The following is a 17713-nucleotide window of genomic DNA, read 5'->3' as shown; positions in this document are numbered from 1 at the left end:
GCGAACTTATGATGAGGATGTCACCTTTAAACTGGTGAATGATGGTTATTACACTGTACTGTTTACCATGATGACCATTGATGACTTGTATCCAGATGTTACAGATGCAGTCAGCTCTGAGGTTTGGGATTCTACAGGGAAGGAGTTCAGTTAGATCAAAGGTGTTAGACATGTTCGAATCACAGTGAAGCCAAAAGCGGAATATCGGAGAACACCCCAAAATAATTAGATGCCTCAAACACTTGCTGGAATTACTCCAGTAATTGAATCCATGATCCAAAAAGGAAACTGAAAGAGATTATGGGGAGTCCATGCACTTCATACCTTAATGGGCTTACAGAAGCCAAGTGGGAAATATCTAATTGTTCAAGATTTGAGGAAAGTGAACACAATTGTTGTTTCCTGTTGTCCCATGGTACTAAATCCAGCTGTGATTTTGTTTCAGATTCCATGTGAGGTTGAGTGGTTCATGTTTACTGATTTCTGCCAGGCTTTCTTTTTTATACCCTTGCATGAGGACAGGACAGTCAGTTACTCTTTGCATTTCAGTTTGGCAGTTGTGTTATGGCATGCTGCTGAGTCCCACAAGAGTATACTGAGAGTCCCGACATTTTCAACCAGATACATAAGAATCTGAAGTCTCCGGCCATGCATTCTAATTCAGGTCTAGTCCAATATATTGATAACCTGCTGGTAGTGTTGCATAATCAAGAAGCTTGCAAGCAAGATACCATTGCATTGTTGAACCACCTGGCTGAGAATAGCCATAATGTGTCCCTAAACAAGTTGCAATACGGTCAGAAAGAGTTCCAGTATCTCAGACATTACATTGAGAAAGGAGAAAGGAAAGTGTCACAAAAGAGGATTTTGGCAATTCTGAAAAAGAATCCGCCAACTACCCACAGAGAAGTCAGGATGTTTTGGGAATGGTGGGCTCCTGTCACCAGTGAGTAGCCACTTTTTCCCTAGCGACTAAGCCTTTGCAGAGGCTGATACATAAGGATGTGCATGATCAGGTACCTTGCTATACTTTCTATCAGCTCTAGGAAGGCAATCAAGCAAATTGGTGTTCTGCATGACTTGAGACAGTTATGGTCCCAGAGGGGGTGTATGACATCTTCTGCATCCTCTACCTGGAATGATGAACAGTCGAGGAACCTTCTTGAGGTGTTACAATTGCCTGAACAGGTTGGAGCGGTAAATTGCCCTGTACACAGTAGTGGAGATGACAATTTAACTTTGGACAATCAATATATACGTTGACAAGGTCGCAAAGTACTGTGCTCACAATGTTTGTACTTTTAACTGTGAATATACAAATGAGGGAACGGATGAGACTTAATACAACCTTTTGTTAACAACTCCAGACACATGGGAAGAGGTAAAGAGGCTTCAAAAAAAGGTAACAGAAGAAGAACAGCAGAGTTGGGTCAGAGCAGATTGTGTCAAGAGAGAGGATGACAGTTGGGTTTCAACAGATGGAAGTCCTGTGTTGCCAAATAGCTTGTTGCCTCCAATGGCTAGGCATTTCCATCCTCCAGCTCATGATGGTAAGGATTCCATGGTGCGATTGTGTAAGCAAAAGTGGTTTAATTCCGAGCTCAGATTGATGGTTGAAACATTGTGTGACAGATGTTTTGTGTGCCATCAGAACAATCTTGGGAAGAGGATACGAAGTCATATAGGAAGATCAGGAGATCCCTTTAACAGGATGCAGTTGGACATTATCAAGATGTCTGTGCCTAACGAGCTGAGATATGTCCTGGTGGTGGTGTGCATCTTCTCGTATTGTGTTCAACCTTACACGACCAGAAAAACAAGTCCCTTTGATGTGACATCACCTGTCCCAGAAGTACAGGTAGTGACAGAGAAACAAAGGGTGCAGGTTATTCAAGCTGTCGGGGATTAGTAAGAGCAAAGGCAGTCTGAAACAGCATATGCTTGGTCTGAGGAGGTCTGGAGAGATCCACAGTTGAAGATGATAAGGAAGAGTCTCATCCTGCAGTGACAAATGAGTCGACTTCAGATTTAGACCCTGACGAAGGACATAGTGCTGTGAGAAAGTAACTGGGAGCTGGAGACCGTTGGTCCAGAAGGCAAGAAAGAGGGCAAATTAATCTACCCAAGGAGCATGTGCCTCAAACAATTACAGAGGACACTGAGAACACTGATCTCAGTTAAAGTGAAAACGAGGGATTAACACTGAGGAGATCTGAAAGAACTAGAGTGCCCTGTTGGAGATACTCCTAATCTGAATGGAAATACTTTGCTGCAAATGACAAGGAGAGAACGTTTTGGGAGATCCAACTGAACCTCCTTGAATTGAACATTGTACTAGAATTCTACTTTGAGTTTTCTGTACTGTTAGATAGACTGACACATTTCACAATGGATGTGATTATTAGTGAATTTGAACTGTGCCTTATGTAGAGACTGCATTGACTTTGTTAGGGAACTAAGAAGAGTACTGAGGCCCAAGTCTGCAGAGTAAGAGAGTGTTGTCATTTAGAAGAACACTGAGTAGGGCTAATGAAGACTTAAGAAGACCTGTGTAAATAAATCTGTTGAAATTCATCAAATGGACTTTGTTTTGCTGCTTTGCACAAGTGAAACTTAAGTGAACCATTACTACTGCTGTTGCGTTTTATTAAAACAAATATGAATTTAGAGAAATCATGGAACCTGAAAACAATAACCCTATTAGACATAGATACATACTTACAGGAGTGTTAGTTGTAACAGTTATAGTAATAATAGCTTTGCTCATAGGACTGAGCTAACCTACATAGTCTACTATAGAAGACTTTGGGGGTCATTATGACCCCGGCGGTAGGCGTTATTATGGAAGAAAGTACTGTCAACAGGCTGGTGGTACTTTCCTCCATATTCCTTCCCTGTCACTGATAGGGTTTTCCCCGCTGCCTCTCCCTCCCCAGGTTTTATCCCACCCTCCCTTCCTCTCCAGACCCCCCCTTCATACATGCCCTTCCCTTCACACACGCATACATGCATACACACACCCATTCCAACATTCATCCATGCATGCATACATCCTTTCACACACACTTACATACATACACGCAGACACGCATTCACACAACTCAACATACATGCACGCACACCTCCAAACATGCATACACATACAACATGCAACACCCCCACATACATGCACACACAGACATACAGACACACACACACACAACACCTCCCACCCCTCTCCCCTGTCGGAGCACCCAATTACCTGGATCCTGGGGGTCCTCCAGCAGGAGACGGGACAAGGCGCTGGCGCGCCAAAAGAACACCGCCAGGCCATATTATTCTGATAATACATCTGGCGGCGGTCTCTTGGCGTAGGGCTGCTGCTGGCAGCAGCGCCACCTTACCGCTATCTGCCGGCATGGCCACAGCCGGATTTCCGCCATCCTTCTGGCGGAAATCCGGTTGTGGTCATGATACGGCGGATGGCTGGCAGTGGCGGCAACGGTCTTTTGGCTGCCGTTGCCGCAGCGGTAGGCGGTATACACCGCCAAGGTCCTAATGAGGGCCATTATTTCTACAAGTGTCCATAAGATCCCATTCCCTCCTGTTCACAGAATACAGTCACTAAATGAAAAAGATTTGCTTGCAGACACTTCTAGAGGTGATCTTTCATCAAATGTTCATTATTAGTTGCTTTATGAGTATATGGGCACTATGGATGCAAGGGATTGCTACATTTGTATGCAATTACCTTCTTCAGTTTTTCAAAGCATCACCTATCATCACATTCCTTTGACCTATTGAGCTTTCTGTAGTCTTTTACTGAGTATATTTTATAAACAGGGTAGTTTTCCATATTGCTTCTCAAACTATGATTTAATATCTCCAGAAGTTCCTTCATTTAAATACCATAATAAAAGTCCTTATTTCAAACGTGCAGAAATATCAGGCAAATGGTTTGTATCCATCACAACACTAGACAGGCATATGCACGCAAACATAATTTGACTTTTGGCATGCCAGAAGTAGAAAAGAGATTTTTTAATCAAATTAATGATAGAAGATTGGGTCTAGAGTCTTAGGCAGTCATTATGAACAATGCGGGAAAGACCGCCGACCGCTGTGTCGGCGGTGAACAGAATCCCGCCGGTGGCGGCGAATGGAAACCCGCCATATAATGATTGAAAAACCCAACCCCGCCAAAAAATCCCAGACCACCACTCCCCGCCAGGACCCTGTCGGCAGGAATCCCGGCCCACCCCACCCCGCCTCCGCCAAGCACACCCACATCCCGCCCTCCAAATAATGATGCACAAATCACCTCGGCGGACAGTGGAGGCCAGGCGACCATTGGCAGCTGTGACCGCCACGGGCGGCAAGTGGGCCCAACAGCAAAGTGCACACATTGGCTAGGCCTATCACCCACACACCTGGCACGCATCCAGAACACCATAAAACACCCCCATACATACCCCACAATCCCTTGCAATGAAACCAGGACCAGAAGATGGAGAGCACCAGAGCCAGACAGCGAATGGCAGCATGCAGGACACGCATATCGACCCACACAGGAGAACCCATACCACGTCCCCAGTCCCGACGTCATCCACCACCCTCACCATGTCCCCCCCCAAAAATACATGCTTCAGCGAAAGGGAGCTAAGGACCGTGGTGGACGAGATCCTGAAGGTGGAGCCACAAATATTCGGGTCCGAGGTGCAGCACACACCCATTGCGTGGAAATTGGAGCTGTGGCAGACCATTGTCAATAGGGTGAATGCAGTGGGACACCATCCACGCACCAGGGACGACATCCGCAAGAGATGGAACGACCTGCGGGGGATGGTCAGGGCCATGGCATCCAGGAACCACATCGCAGTGCAGAAGACTGGGGGAGGACCGCCACCGAAACACCACCCGACTGGGAGGAGAAGGTACTCGCCATCCTGCACCCAGAGGGACTCACTGGAGCAATGGACTCAGGTAAGTCATCTACAATTACCCTATATACAACACATCTGCAATGCATGCACCACCCCACCCCACTCACACCCACCAGAACCAACACCCCAGCCAGGCATCAGCAATCACATCCACCACCCTGCATTACCCACAACTCACTACCAGGCCCACATCACTCCCGCTGTGCACTGCCACCCACCCCTACACGTACCCACAATGGAATAATACCCCCCACCACAATGTAAACCCACCACTGCCACTAAATGCAATGTCCACCTCACAAAGGCACCCTGGAATGCCACTGAAAGTCACACCAGCACACAATTGAACAGTTCTGTACACCTCAAACCCTCAGGCAGGCAGGAAGGCCCCTCACACAGCCATGGATGCTCACCATGCAGCAGCCCCACCCAGGAAACCACTGTCACTCCTAACACCCTGTCAAGACCAGCAGGCCAAGGGATGCGTACCCACACCAGTGGACCCAGGGCACAGGCAGGTGGAACACAGCAACGGAGGCCACAGTCTCCCACTCCCAACATGCAGGAAGGCGAGGGCCCCAGTACAAGTGGCACGTCAAGACCTGCGCTGGGGACACAGGCACAGGGGGCTAGAGCAAGTTCAAGTGTCCCAGTGGGTCAGGGGGTAGGGCACCGGATGGATGCAGCAGCCCAGGATGTCATTGCAGAGGTGTTGGGGACCTACCAACGTACCCAAGACAGGTTGGCACAGATTGTGTGCACCCTGGAGCAAAGTCAGAGGATTCAGCTGGAACAACAACAACTGGCCACGGAGGAGTGGAAAGAACACAATGCCACAATGGCCACCATTGCTGGAGCACTGCTGCAGTTGGTCAACAAACAGTCAGACACCCACACCAGACAAGAGGCCCCCACACCAGTCCTGGACAATCAGCCAGCAACAGATGACCCAAGCAGCATAAACAGCACAGGAAATACCCTCCCAGGAATCACAAGGGCCAATCATGCCACCGCAAGGAGCTCCACAGCAGGCGCCAAAACGTAGCCTCAGGCCAAGATATGGCACTGGAAACCCAGATAAGAACAAGCACCACTCCAGCAATTGACACTGCTACTACTGCAAAGCAACCATCCCACCCATTCACCAACTATACTCAGCTGAGGGCAAAATGAAGTACTATACTACAAATAGGACCCACCTATGACATCCAACAGGGCTGCCCCCAAGTCGGTTTTGAGGACACCCAATCCTTACAACTTCCATCACTGTATATAGCGCATTTCACTGTATTAGACCAATAAAACACATTTCTCACCTGTAACACTGTCCCCTGTCTTCAATGTTGAACAAATTGGATTATGGATGCAACTGCCAGACAACAACTTTATTGACAATTTGTGCTTGGTGGTGGTAATGTGTGTTTCAAATTAGGCAAGGAGGAAATGCATATATTGTCTGTCAGTACCATGCTGAAGAGGTCCATGTCTCGCCTATCATGACCAATCCCCCCTATATGACATGGCACACTGACAGTATCAGTCACTAACCACAATTACAGGCTTAAGTCCCAGACAGTTATTGGAAGTAGAGCTGTATCAGTTGGTTCCTGGAATTGACATCTTCCCCTTCCTCATCCTCACCATCACTCTCCTCACCTCTCTGAGGTAACTGATCAGGACCTATAGCACCCTCCTCCTCCAAAAGGGGGATAGAATGTCTCACAGCCATGTTGTGCAGCATGCAGCAGGCCACCACTATTCTACACACCTTATCAGGCCCATAGGCCAGGGACCCCCCAGAGATATGTAGGTACCGGAATCTATCCTTCAGGAGACCTAAAGTACGCTCTATCACCCTCCTCGTACGTCCATGGGCCTCATTGTATTTGCTCTCTGCATCTGTCCTGGGATTCCTCACTGGTGTCAGGAGCCAACGCAAGTTTGGATAGCCAGAATCACCTAGAAAAAGGGTCAATACTGAGTCGTCTTTGTAGACCGTCAGGTTCTCTGCAATGTGTCAGTTAGTGACAGGGAAACTTACCTATGATCCTCCCTCTGTCCTCCTGTAATTGTTCCATCTTCTGTGGCACACTTCTGTTCCTCAAAACAAATGAATCATGGACTAACCCCAGAAACATGGCATTCACATGGGAAATGTACTGGTCTGCAGTACATACCAATTGGATGTTCATGGAGTGAAAGTTCTTCCTGTTTCTGTACACCTGTTCACTCACTCTTGGGGGGATGATAGCTATGTGGGTGCCATCGATGCCATCTTTGACATGGGGAATGTTTGCAAAGGCATAGAAGTCAGACTTGATGGCAGGGAGGTCAGCACTTTGGGGGAATTGCACATAGGATTGCAAATGTTGTACAAATGCATTCAGAAACCTTGTCAGTACTTGGCTGAACATTGGCTGTGAGAAACCAGCACCCATGCCCACTGTCACTTGAAATTAGCCTGTGGCCAGGAAATGGAGTGTGGAGAGCACCTGCACCTCAGTAGGAATGGCATGCTGATTATGATTTTCGGGAGTCAGTGCAGGATCCAGTAATGCACATAGGTCCTGAATAGTTGCACGTGTGAGTCTGTAAGTGATAATGATATGATGCTCCACCATGGTCCCCATATCCACAAGTGGTCTGCACACCGATGGTGCCCTTCCTCGCCACAAGGGTCGGTACCTATGAGGGGTAAAAAAAAAAGGAGTGATGTGCACACATACATTGGCTTCTTTGCTAAATACATGCAGTGCATTGTTCATAGTAGTGTCTGTACCATTACTGCAACCTGACATACGTACATGTACATCACTAGGAGGGAACAGAGTAAATCATGTGTGCAAATATACGCAATGGATAGAGGCCTGGGTGCTTCATATGGCTAGTAGGCCATGAATTGTGAGTACTATGAATTTCAAGATGGGTAGGTGATGGCAAAATGTCTGCCCACTGTAGTTCTGCCCCTTCGTTGTGGAAGTGACCTAATACCGCTAGCGGTTGACGTCACAGCGTACAGTGGTGTTGACCGCTGTTCGCACCCTCATTGGCTAACATGGATCTCAATGGGGAATCCTGGCATATCATGATCGCCGGCGGCTGTGACGGTGCATACCGCCGCAGAACGTGCGCACGTTCCTCATCGTTTGATCGCTTGACTCCCTGATCTCGTGCGGACAGGTATTCCACTCTGTGTACTGCTGTCACCTGCCTCTGGCTATGGATGTTCCACGTGGTGCAGGGGAAAGGGCCACAGCCTTCACCCAGGAAGAACTGGAGAAGCTTGTGGAAGGGGTCCTGCCCCTGTACGACAGACTCTACGGCCGGCCAGAGGTACAGGTGAGTCTGGGTTTGGGGGGCACTGCGTGAGTAATGGATGGATTGGATTGCACATATGTGTCTCCTGTGAGCCAGCATGGGCCCTGGTGCATGTAATGCTGCGTGCCACTGTCCTGCATGTCTGAGAGTGCTGTCAGTCCTATGTTTGAAAATCTGCCAGCTGTTCCCATCGTGCAGGTGCCTGACCTCTATGTTCTATTTCTGTGTCACCCTACTAGGTCAGTGCCCACCAGAAGAGGGCACATTGGCATGCCATCGCCAAGGAGGTACGGACTCTGGGGGTCTACAACCAGCGGAGCACCCACTGTCGAAAGAGGTGGGAGGACCTGCGGCGCTGGGCGCAAAAGATCACCGAGTCCCAGCTGGGGAAGTCCTCCCAACGTGGAAGGGGTGCCCGTTGGGCACTGACACCCCTCATGCATCAGATCCTGGCGGTGACGTACCCAGACCTGGATGGGCACTTGAAGGCTGCACAACAGTCACAAGGGGGTGAGTACTCACAGACCATACTTCAGCCTGGAAGGATGAGTGTGTGTGCGATAGGGCTCATGGTGCTTAGAGCAGGGAATTTGACTGGTGTCCATCTACTGTATGTTCCCCAAAGGGTGTAGGGGTGTCCCTGTCAGGTTTCACCTACCTCAGCTCCAATACTATTTCAGGGGATGGGTGTAGGTCAGTATTCTGCTCAGTAGTCAGGGGCATGGCCATGGGCATAGTGCACGGTGCTGACTGTTGGGTGTGTTTGCTGGGTGGATGTATGTCTGGCCATTGTGTATCAGCATTCAGCTATTTACAAGTGTCTCTCCTGTTTTGTCTCCCTATCCCTGTTCTCTTGTGTTGGTTTGGTACAGCATCAACATCAGGCGAGGGAGCTGAGGCACTGGCAAGTGGGGAGGCAGCGGCCCACGGATCCTCCGAGGCAGAGACAACGGATGCCCAGGGGACCAGTGGGTGGGAGGGCAAGGGAACTTCAACGGGGAGGCTACTACCACAGGAGGTAGTGACTCTGAGACCTCCTCCGATGGGGGTCCTCAGGCGGTAGCGGACCCTAGTGGACACACCACTACCGTGAGATCTTCCGCTACCACCCATACCATCACCGTCCTCCCTTCTGCTCCCCACCGAGTTGCCCGTGCCCGCCCACCCAGAAAGGTGGGCGTCTCCTTGCCCCAGGCACCTCCTCTCCTGCCCCAGTCAGCCCTGCTACCCTCATAGAGGAGGCTATTGACCCCCTGAGAACCATCTCTGTAGGGCAGACAACCATCGTCAATGCCATCCAGGGTCTGGCATCAGAGGTGCAGCAGACCAATGCCCATCTAGATGGCATTCACGGTGCTGTGTCTGCCCTACAGAGATCTTTTCAGGCTCTAGCCTCCTCTTGGACGGAAGCCAGTTTCCCAAACCATTCCGCCCCCCCTCCAACCTCTTCTACCCCTTCCAGCACCCCACTCCCTTCACCCGTCCAAAGCACACAATCAGACCCGCTTGCAGGCACATCAACACACAAGAAGCACACTTCCAAACACAAGCACCACACCTCCCACCACAAGCATTCACACAGCCAACAGACACCTGCACACAACAACGTTCACTTCCCCCAGTGTGCCTGCCTCTTCCGCCTCCCTGTCTGTCCCCTTTACATCCACACCCTCATGCACTGCACCTTCACTCACTGTTACTGCTCCTCTTCCTGCACTCACCACGATATCAGACAGCCATACATGCACACCATGCACCACACCTGCACTCACCACCTCTACTGTAGTTGACACATGCAGCACACTCACCAGACTTGCAGACACCCACCCAACATACATCCACACTAGCTGTCTGTCTTATCCTACTGTGTCAAACCCCCACCTCCCAAAACACACAAACACACCAAGACACCCACCCATCAGGCATCCACCACACCCCAGCATACTGAGCATTCACCTGCACCCACTACATGCACCACATACATCAACCCCCTCTTCTTTCACTCCCATGCCCTCATCCTCGCCCACCCCAATTGCTCCCAAGAAACTTTTCCTCTCCAAGGCAGACCTGTTCCAACCCACTGGCCCATCCCATCTTGTCCCCAAACGTGCCCTAATCCTTGCCCTTTCTGCTCCTTCCACATCACAGCCCACCCCGGTCCAGCCTTCCCATTCCCGTGGCCCTTCCCCGGTGAAGAAGAAGGCCCACTCAGAGTCTAGACCATCCAGCTCCACCCGAGCCAAACAGCCCCCACCCCTTCAAAGGAGAAGCCCACTTGTAGACATGGATTTGTGCCAAAATGGTGTGTCTGGTTGAGGCTGGCGTAGCAAGGAGAAATATATTGAATGCAGATTATTTTGTCTCGTTATATTCTGGTCACTACAGAGCCAGCTGCCTCATCATATTCATAATCAACTGACTATAGTGCTTGTGTTTTTGACACTGGATTACTGCAATGTAGTCTATGATGGAGTGCTGCAGAGAGAGAAATTGAAACTGTAGAGACAAAAAAATCTAGCAGCAAGGATCTGTTTCCCTCTTAAGAATTCCTCTCAAATCTCCATAGGTGTCAAACAACTTCACTAAAATGAGATTCAACATGCTCAACGAGGATTTGTTAAATATATATAAGAATATTTACAGGCACTGTCTCTCTTCCGGAGACCACATAGTAAGAAATCTGGCAGTCTGTGTCACAGAAACCCATAACTGCACTCATTGTATCCAAATCGTTGAAGTCAAAGCACAATTGTGTGTCTCCTTAACCCCCAACAACTCACCCCATTGTTCCAGTGAAGGGTGCATACTATATCATGATGAACTACTGTTTACTCTGTTATCAGCTCTACTAAGTTTCAGCACTTTCCAAAACAAATAAATAAATACATTTAGTGATTTATTAGGCCTGCTGTGCAACAAATGTGTAACTGTAACTGTACACGCAGCACCCTGTGACCCAACTATCTTGGTCAGATTTACACTAGACTGGTCTGTTGGCCTTTACAAATTTGATAGAGGACTCTGTAGTGATGAAGGAAAGGACTCAAGTCTTTGAAGAAGTAAGTTTATTGATAGGAGCCACCAGTATTGTCTTATCAGGATAACAGCCACCACCAACTGTCTGAGAACCTCACAGCAGAACACTAAAGTTCAAATCCCTCTACAATCCACATTATAAAGACCCCAGTAGCGTTTCAATGCCTTGTCTAAACACCACATTACTTTTCCCCTTCTAACGGAAAACCAAGAAAATTTATTAATATGAACATGACTTCTGAAAATATACCAAAACATTTTAAAATGTAACATGCAACATTTGGCTACTAAAACATGTTGAATCATACAGGGAACAATACTGTACATTTTCAATACATGATTTCAACAACTAAGATACAAAATAATGCAAACTAAATAAACAAAATGGGAAAATCTAACTGAGCTTATGCATTAACACTTTTGGTTGAAATAAAAAGTAAATAATTTATATACCCATTCATATGTATAAGAAACATTCATCACTTTGCAAATATAAAGTACAGAAAAGAAAATTCCGATCATAAACCACACTGTACTTTCTAAGTCGTAGCAGAACTTGTCTATTTCTGGTACTTCTGCAGCTCACGGAATCACTATTCTTTAAAAATTCAAACAGTTGAAAGACCTGAATCAATGGTGTAATTACTTTCTTGCCATTCCTCTCACACTTAATTCTTCCCACATTCCACCCCTCAATACCATTAACCCTGATGACATTTCCACATACTTTGTCTGCCACACAAGGTCCGCTAAATTTCTTACTGACCTAGTCTCCAACCACAATTTTCTTTTCCAGAACTCGATTATTTCTAACAAATGCTTCACTTTGTTTAGATTTGACATTAGCTACATTACTTTTAACCATGTCAGCAAACCTATTCAAATGTACTCTAAATTTTACCCACCTGCTAATCCAACTATGACAAATATTTGTAGGTGGCTTTCTTCCCCCCAAAAGTTTGAATTGTGGCACCTGAGTAATAGAACGTGGAATTGTGTGATGAAACCATGGAATGTACAGCATTTAGAACAACACACTTATTGCCTATGGCCCACAGTACGTAATGAGCTATGGCGTTATGCATGCGCACAACCTGGCCCTTTGTTTGGTATGATAGAGAGAAGTCCTGAGATGCCTGATGCCACCTTCTTTAACAAAATTCTCCAATTCCCCACTCACAAACTAAACCCTATTTTCTGAAATGAAAGACCTGGGATAACCTTTGCTGGTACATAATTAATTAAAAAATTCAATAACTGCTTTAGAACTAGGTTCAGCTTTGATTTTCATCTCAGGCCATTTCGAATAGAGATCCACTACTACCAAAGGATAACGCAGATGCAAAACTGAAACTGCAAAAAGGGCCAACCAGATCAGCACCAAATTCTTCCAGTCTTTAGAGGGACACTCAATCGGTTGCAATGGTGGTTTCCTGATTACCAAACGCTCTAGAACACCTTTCCACAAACTGGTCAATCTCACTATCCATGGATGGCCACCATAACGATGTGATCATTTCCAGGGGAAGTAATTTATCTCCTCTCAACGTAAAACCATCCTCCAGAGATAACTCATCAAGAATCCAGAAAGACTCGCCACCTATGGTTCACGGTCAGTCACAATTGTAAACCTCTTTCGCCACACATACAATTTGAATTTTTGAATTTCGAATTTCCCACCAACAAGGCAATTATTATTTTTCAATTGTAGAATAATGGAATTGAGATTCATAGCAAACTTTGTTTCTGTCTTTATTTACCACTGGATTGTGTAAGAATGGCACCTTATCCAACATTGGATGCATCAATCTTGATACAACATTGAAAACTTGGATCAAATAGCTTTAACACTTTTAAACTGTAGAGTCCTACTTGAAATGTGCATTTTGTCTGTAACGTCACCATCAATGGTTTAATGTGAGAAGCGTAATCTGGGATTAAACTAGAGTAGAATTTACACATACTCATAAAGCTTTTCAACCAAGACTTGTCACTCAGTGGTCCTGCATCAATGATGGCATTAACCAAACCTGGTCTTGGCTCAATACCATTGCCTGACAGTGCATGCCCTACTCCCCTCGGGCCTTGGCAATTTCACTCTTCTCAAATTTCAATACCATGCCTCTTTCTTGTAAAATGGACAATACCTGGTCTAAAATGGTGCCATGTCCATCTCCTGTATTAGCAAATATCAAAACATCATCCTGAAATACAACCACCTTTTTTATATCAGTTGGAAGCGGATACGTGATCCTCTGAAAAAAATATGCTGCTGAGGCCAAAACGAACAGCGTCTGGCAACACGGAAATGTTCCTATTGGTGACACAAAAGCTGTAAAATGTCTGGAATCAGGTTCCAAAACCACTTAGTCATAAGCGCAACCTAGATCTAGGTTTGAAAACCAGTTCGCCCCTGCCAGCTTGCTCAAAAGGTCGTTGATTCTAGGAAGAGGATGGGAATTTACCAAATGGAGCTGTTCAAACTGCACAAATCCACACAGATTCTGAGTTCACTATTTTTTTTCTGAGCCACTACCAGCATAGATAACCATTAAAATGGCTCTATGGATTCAATTATCTCACTCTGACACAATTTCATCAACTCTTTCTCCAAATCCCCTGATGGACAACCAAATATCCCTCATCTTGTGTTTAATAAGGATAGAATTTTGCTTGACCCTAATCATATGTTGGAAACCTTTAATGGTACCTAAAGTTCCTGAAACATCTTTATAAAATGTGACAATGATGTAATTCACTAGGTTTATGGAAACCACCAACACTTGTTCCTTAGTTCTGGGTCTCAGCATGATCTGAAAGAGCCCTTGGTAAAACCAACCTAATGTGCATAAACCCTTGACTGCCACATACACTTTTCCAAAAATGGTACTATCCTTGAAATCAGAACATCCTCAAAATACCTGGACAAGTCTATCCGTCTTTCCTCATACAAGACTGATCTCGATCTGATGGTTCCAACTTTCTGCCATGCCACATTTCATCAAAAAGATCTTGAGTTACCATTGTGATTCTAGCACCAGAAGCAACTAAAAGTGTGAGAGATTTGTTATCAACCAGCACATCCACATACGGATTAATGCAATCTGCAGGATACTCATAGCAAGCGTCCTCACCAACCATTAATACCATGTCCTGGAGATCACTCTGAATTTTCCCTGAGTATCACAGTCATCATTTACTAGATTTGCTACAGCATTGGCACCCCTCTCTGTTTGATTCCATTGACCTTGCAAACCTTCACAAAATGACATACTTCGCCCCATTTTCTGCAAACAACATTTTTAGGTAGACATTGTCCACCTGACTTCAAATGTGGTATATTTCCACACCTGAGCAAATATTGGACTGTCTGAAAAAACCCTAAGATGACTTTAAACTTTCTTTAGTTCTCCTTTGTTGTACTTTTTCTCTTTAGACAAACATTGCCTACCACCTCTGTTTCTTTTCCTTCAAGTTCTTTAACAGACAATTGAGATGTTTCAATACTCTGTAAAGTTTCTTTAAGAGACACCTTGCACAATGACAGACGTTTCTGCTGAATAGCTTAATTAGTACAGTGACAGATGAATTGATCACATACTAACAGATTTGTGAAATTTAGCAAATCACACTCTGCAACTAAACTTCAGAGTGCAGATACATATGTGTCTACTCCCTCTCCATTCAACTGCTTCCTCAAAAATAATTTATGCCGTAGTACTACAATGCTGGATTGGATGTCAAACCATTTTTTTTTATGTCCTTATCACCTCTGTAAATGTATCCACTAGTTCTTCATCGCACATAGTTTCAGTATCCAGAAGATGTTTAAAAATGGCTCGTCCTTTAAAATCCATTGAAGGAAGGAGAACAATTGTTTTTCTTTCTGAATGAAACCTTTAGGCACCCATGCCCCAAGATAAGTTTGATAAGCATCAAACCAGTTCCTCCAGGACACCGGTGGTTCACCTGGACCCGCTAAAAACTGAGGTGGTGGATTAACTGACTGCATATTAAACTAAGCAAAAAGAAACTTTAAAATATTAGAAATCTTCCCTACAGATCCACACACCTACTTTTCAATTGTATACACTTAAAACACAATTAATTAATGTCATGTTGTAATTCAGAATGTTAAAACAGTAGGGCTATAGAATAAGACAATTTTCAATAATGGTATAATGAAACACTCAGAGTATTGGAGAACTATGGAATCAATGATACACCATCATTCTGTTGCAAGAATTGAGTGTAATACTGCTGGAGAAGAACTGAACGTACTAAATCAAATGACGCACTTAAATACTGTTGAACAAAATGAGTGTATCACTGAAAGTAAAAATGAGTGTATCACTGTGAATCCAATAATACACGTATATACTGTAGAACCCAGTGAGTGTATCACTAAAAGTAAAAGCAAATGTATCACTGTGATGGTAAGCGTGTTACAGGTGTGTACTCCATTATTGCGCCTGATCGTACGCCGCTGTTAATGTTGCTCTCATGGAGAGAATTAATCATCTGTTTCTATGATCTGCTACAACATGTAAGAATATATCCACCAGAAACAATATGCTCTTAGTATGCCCCTGTAACACAGTGCAGTCTTTAACCTCTATTAGCTATCATAATATGGCTGACACAATAATTTCAGTACATTGATAGATCAATATTAATATTAATTTACTGTTTATACTATGGCCACCTACATGCTGTGCATAAAATTAAAATGCACTGTAGTTGGCCATTTCGGGCGACGTCTCTTCTCCTTATCACATATTTACAATAACTAGTGGAGGCCAGAATACAAACTTTAAGCTTCATCTGATAGCTGACATACGACATGCATGCTCAATTGTTTCTGAAGTGTGCACCAGTTTTCAGAAAATGTCTGCACTTGCTGACGTCGCATATCGGCTACCCTGCACTGCGCATAACGTCACTAACGGAAGTTGTAGCGATGAAGGAGAAGACTCAATTCATTGAAAAAGTAAGCTTCGTAATAGGAGCAAACACTCACCTCTTATCAGGACAGCTGCCACAACCAACTGTCTTAGAAACTCACAACGCTTCACTAAAGTTCTAATCTCTCTACATTCCACATCATAAAGACACCCAATAACGCTCCAATGCCTTGTCTAAACACCACAGACTCCACGGTGTCTTCAACTACAATCTGACTGTAACTTAAGCTACACTAAGGGCCAGATGTAGGAAGCCGTTTGCATGGTGCAAACTGCGAAAATCGCAGTTTGCGCCATGCAAACAGCCTTATGCGATGCTCATTCACAATTTGTGAGTCGGTACCGACTTGCAAATTGTGAATGCGACTCGCAAATAGGAAGGGGTGTTCCCTTCCTATTTGCGACTCGCATCGCAATGCAGAATTGCTTTGTGACCGCGAATGCGGTCGCAAAGCAATTCCCAGTTACCACCAGTGTCACACTGGTGGTAACTCATTCGCAAAAGGGAACGGGTCCCCATGGGACCCCTTCCCCTTTGTGAATGTTGGCAAAAAGTTTTTTTCAGAGCAGGCAGTGGTCCAATGGACCACTGCCTACTCTGAAAAAACGAAACCAAATGGCTTCGTTATTTTTTTTATTTTGCAACTCGTTTTCCTTTAAGGAAAACGGGCTGCAAAATAAAAATAAAAAACTGCTTTATTTAAAAAGCAGTCACAGACATGGAGGTCTGCTGACTTCAGCAGGCCACCATCCGTGTGAGTGCAGGGACTCGCTATGGGGTCGCAAAATGCGACCCACCTCATTAATATTTATGAGGTGGGTCTTTGCAACCCCATAGCGAGTCGCAGACGGTGTCTGAGACACCGTTCTGCATCCGATATTGCGACTCGGAAATTGCAAGTCGCACCGACTCGCAATTTCCGAATCGCAATATTGGAAATTCATACATCTGGCCCTTGATGTGGTGGTTATAGCCCCAAAGCTCAAAACTGTGGATGAGCAACATGCCATTCTAGGCAGATTTTCCATTACTACCATTCTATCACTTTTGGTGTGAACAGGTAAAAGGATATTGTCATCCATATGCCTCTTCTATTTAATATAAACTGGTTATCTCTGTGACTCGACTGCGGGCCGGGCTATTAAAAGATGTGTGATGACTTTCTCCTGTATTTCTGCTCGAAGGAAAGTAACAGCTGTATAGTACAGAAAGGTCATGCTCTTTTTTATGACTTTTAAATGACAAGAAGCTTAAGAAATGTACCATACATAACGAAAAAATTGCAACATTTCAGGTCACTGCACACATACAGATGCTGCTGCAAATTTTATTCTTACACTTTACAGTAAGTCCTATAACTATCAGACAAACGCACATCTAGTGAATCCTTGCTGCTTTAGTAATTTTTCAGGTGTTTCGGGGTATGAGGCAAATAGTTACAAGGATTTAACACAGGAGACAAAAATCACATA

This window comes from Pleurodeles waltl, chromosome 1_2, assembly GCF_031143425.1.
Source record: "Pleurodeles waltl isolate 20211129_DDA chromosome 1_2, aPleWal1.hap1.20221129, whole genome shotgun sequence".
Classification (NCBI taxonomy): domain Eukaryota; kingdom Metazoa; phylum Chordata; class Amphibia; order Caudata; family Salamandridae; genus Pleurodeles; species Pleurodeles waltl.
This window is presented reverse-complemented; position numbering follows the sequence as displayed.